Genomic DNA, 4439 nt, shown 5'->3' with positions numbered 1-4439 from the left:
CCGCACGAATCTTCCACAGCAGGACACTCAGCATCCACTGGGTCGTCTTCTTTATCTCTCTTGTCAGTCTCGCTGGCATCCAGATGTATGTCAGCATTCCTAGAAAAACATAAACAAAACTCTCCTCCCAAATTAAACATTTAAGAGTACTAAAAACTCTCAGTGTAAAAATTCAGCACAATCAGTACTGGAAGTAGGCTGGTTTTGAACTTAGAGATCTGCAGGTCTCTGTTTCAAAAAGCAAATCTTGTTTGCCTGTACCAGCAAAATTTTGAATTAAAATTAAGTGTAAAGAATGCAAGAGAAATCCTTTCTCTGGGGGAAGCTGTCACTGGTAGTGTAGTCCCCCTCTATTGTTTAAAAATCAAAGCAGTTGTCATTGGGAATTGAACTCATAACCTTTGGAAGAGCAGGCAATGCCCTTAACCGCTGAGCCATCTCTCCAGCTCCCCTATTTAGATGGAAAAAACCTCTAGGTAGCATTTTTTATTTCACCCGTTGCCAGGGGCAATAGGTAATGATAACCAGGTTGACGCGCCTTTATTATGATAATTAGGACCAGTTCTTTGAGGGAGAATGGACGTCGATCATCTGGCTACTTCCTGCTGACAAAGGGACGTTGTTTGGGACTGAATTTTTGGCGACAAATGTTTTTATCTGACTAAATTCTTAGCGACCTTGGCTGAGGGCGGCAGCAGCAGCGGACGGCGGCTGCCACAGCTCCGCCTCTGAAGCCCAATGTGGCGCGCTCCGCATGGCCCCGCCCCGGGCCGTGTGCGGGCTCGCCGTTTCACCTCAGGCAATGAACTCGCACCACCGGCTGTGAGTCTTTTTCAAGCTCCGGCGAGGGGGGGCATCCGCCCACCCGTGGAGGGGCTTCTCCTGCCCGGTCCGCCCGCGCGCAGAGCCCCGTTCTCTGGGAACTCACCTCCCCGCTCGCCCATGTTGCTATGGAAACACAGTTTTTCCGCAGAGCCGATTCAGCTCCTCTTTGCCTTCTATGGCGCCGCTGCTCACCACGCAGCTTCCGCCTCAGTCAGGCGAGTCCGCTCAGGTGCTGAAAAAGTCCTCCAAAAACCATAGCCCCGCCAGAAGGCCGGGACATATAGCCTCTGATGTCACATGGACTTTAGCCTGCCCGCGACCTGGCTATTCGCAGGCCTCTGAGGACTCCAGCAAATTTCCCGCCAGCAACTGGTTAGCATGGCCATGCCTCCCGAACGAGCTAGCACTGGAGAGTGCAATTTTGCGTCTCCCTCCTGAGTAGCTGGGATTACAGGTGTGCACCACCGTGCCTGGCCCACTTCCGTGTTTCTAATCAGGCAATACCGCTCAAAGGCGGGCCGGCTGCCGCCAGCATTCTCAGCACGATCAAGCAGCTTGTCTTTCTCAGTCAAAAATTAAAGTTTTTTGTACGTGAGAGCCAGAGACTGAGCTCTCTTAACAAAATTAGGCGAAAATCACCTCCAAAAGCTCTGTGGCTCTTTAAGAACAGGGAAGGCAGTGATCAAGTTTGCCTCCCTACGAGACTGTTGCCTCCAGTCTCTATCAGCGAGTACGCAGGTGGACGGAGAGGGAGCGGAAGCCGCGGTCTCCCGTACCCCATCGTCCTCGTAGTCCCGCCTTAGTTACCTCGCCTTTTTTGCTGCTGTTTACATTCCTCCTGCACTGAACTTAAGGGATTTTTCTTCCCCGTTGCTTTCTGTACCTTCTTTCAGATACCTTAACTTTGATTTTTTTTTTTTTTTCTTTTCTATTTAGGCCTATCCTTTGAAATTCCTTTTTACATTTCTTTTCCTCCCCTTTCTGGGGATTTCAACCGACGTCACTCACCGCTCCATGTTCTCAGAGTTCTGAAATTCAAGGCTCTCTGTGCTGGTGTCTGATCTTGGCTTTTTCTCCCGGGCTTTCAGGGTCCCCCGGCGTAGTTGTCAGGGTCCCTCAGCGTCCCGGAGTTTCGAGCACCAGTTGCGGGGCGCCATCCTGTCCAGCAGGAATGAACCCCACCAAAAACGAGAATTCCTTCTCTGGTCACATCTTTATTTGGAGCATTCCCTTGAGGAAAATTGGGGGAAGGGACGATAGAGCAGGGACGAGAGAAAGCTTAGAGAGAGAGCGTTGGGCCCCGAGGCAGCTGCTTTTAAACGGTGGAGCAGCTTGAACGCTGTCCTGATTGGTTAATGCCATTCTGCTGGTCTGAGCATGTGCAGGCAAGGGTGCAGGCAGGGTTGCTCAGCCCCACGTGGCTACCTCCAAACTGCAGGACCACCTGTGCCTCCAGGTGGCTCCCAACAGAACAGAATGCTTCTCTTTCAGATAAACTCATGTGAGTTGCTGGTGAATGCTTGTAAGTAGTTGAAGGCAGTTTCAAAGGAAAGTGATTTTCTCTGAAAGTACAGCATTTAGAAAGTGAAGCAACACTCCATTCACTTTGCACTGTGAATTGAAGTGTTGGAACAGAATATTTCTCTTTCAGAGAAACTCATGTGAGTTGCTGGTGAATGCTTTTAAGTAGCTTAAGGCAGTTTCAAAGGAAAGTGATTTTCTCTGAAAGTACAGCATTTAGAAAGTGAAGCAACACTCCATTCACTTCGCACAGTGAATTGAAGTGTTGGAACAGACTACTTCTTATTCAGAGAAATGTATGTGAGTTGCTGGTGATTGCTTGTAAGTAGCTTAAGGCAGTTTCAAAGGAAAGTGATTTTCCCTGAATGTACAGCATTTAGAAAGTGAAACAACAACACATTCACTTCACACAATGAATTGAAGTGTAGGAACAGACTGCTTCTCTTTCAGAGAAACTCATGTGAATTGCTGGTGAATGCTTGTAAGTACCTTAAGGTACTTTGAAAGGAAAGTGATTTTCTCTGAAAGTACAGCATTTAGAAAGTGACGCAACACTCCATTCACTTCACACAGTTAATTGAAGTGTTGGAAGAGACTGCTTCTCTTTCAGAGAAACTCATGTGAGTTGCTGGTGAATGCTTGTAAGTAGCTTAAGGCAGTTTCAAAGGAAAGTGATTTTCTCTGAAAGTACAGCATTTTGAAAGTGAAACAACAACACATTCACTTCGCACAGTGAATTGAAGTGTTGGAAGAGACTGCTTCTCTTTCAGAAAAATGCATGTGAGTTTCTTGTGAATGCTAATAATTATCTTAAGGCACTTTCAAAGATAGTGATTTTCTATGAAAGCACAGCATTTAGAGAGTAAAGCAACACTCCATTCACTTTCCACTGTGAATTGAAGTGTTGGAACAGAATGCTTCTCTTTCAGAGAAACTCATGTGAGTTGCTGGTGAATGCTTGTAAGTAGCTTAAGGCAGTTTCAAAGGAAAGTGATTTTCGCTGAAAGTACAGCATTTTGAAAGTGAAGCAACAGTCCATTCACTTCGCACAGTGAATTGAAGTGTTGGAACATACTGCTTCTCTTTCAGAGAAATGCATGTGAGTTGCTTGTGAATGCTTGTAAGTAGCTTAAGGCAGTTTCAAAGGAAAGTGATTTTCTCTGAAAGTACAGCATTTAGAAAGTGAATCAACACTCCATTCACTTCGCACAGTGAATTGAAGTGTTGGAACAGACTGTTACTCTTCAGAAAAATGCATGTGAGTTTCTTGTGAATGCTTATAATTATCTTAAGGCACTTTTAAAGAAAGTGATTTTCTATGAAAGTAAGCATTTAGAAAGTGAAGCAACACTCCATTCACTTCGCACAGTGAATTGAAGTGTTGGAACAGACTGCTTCTCTTTCAGAGAAACTCATGTGAGTTGCTGGTGAATGCTTGTAAGTAGTTTAAGGCAGTTTCAAAGGAAAGTGATTTTCTCTGAAAGGACAGCATTTAGAAAATGAAGCAACACTCCATTCATTTTGCACAGTGAATTGAAGACTTGGAACAGACTGCTTCTCTTTCAGAGAAATGCATGTGAGTTTCATGTGAATGCTTATAATTATCTTAAGGCACTTTCAAAGAAAGTGATTTTCTCTGAAAGTACAGCATTTAGAAAGTGAAGCAACACTCCATTCATTTCGCACAGTGAATTGAAGTGTTGGAACAGACTGCTTCTCTTTCAGAGAAATGCATGTGAGTTGCTGTTGAATGCTTGTAGGTAGCTAAGGCAGTTTCAAAGGAAAGTGATTTTCTCTGAAAGTACAGCATTTTGAAAGTGAAGCCATATTCCATTCACTTCGCACAGTGAATTGAAGTGTTGGAACAGACTGCTTCTCTTTCAGAGAAATGCATGTGAGTTGCTTGTGAATGCTTGTAAGTAGCTTAAGGCAGTTTCAAAGAAGAGTGATTTTCTCTGAAAGTACAGCATTTAGAAAGTGAGGCAACACTTCATTCACTTCGCACATTGAATCGAAGTGTTGGAACAGACTGCTTCTCTTTCAGAGTAATGCATGAGAGTTGTTGGTGAATGCTTGTAAGTAGCTTAAGGTAC

The 4439-nt window shown here is 44.9% G+C and overlaps 1 pseudogene; it reads right to left on the bottom strand.

Annotated features, from left to right (window-relative positions):
* Positions 1–787: 787 nt before the first annotated feature.
* LOC148117057 (Nuclear RNase P) lies at positions 788–977 on the bottom strand (annotated as a pseudogene).
* Positions 978–4439: the final 3462 nt, after the last annotated feature.

This window comes from Myodes glareolus, unplaced genomic scaffold, assembly GCF_982192425.1.
Source record: "Myodes glareolus unplaced genomic scaffold, mMyoGla1.1 HAP1_SCAFFOLD_111, whole genome shotgun sequence".
NCBI lineage: Eukaryota > Metazoa > Chordata > Mammalia > Rodentia > Cricetidae > Myodes > Myodes glareolus.
Note: the sequence above shows the minus strand (reverse complement) of the source record. Positions and strands in the feature narration are given on the sequence as shown.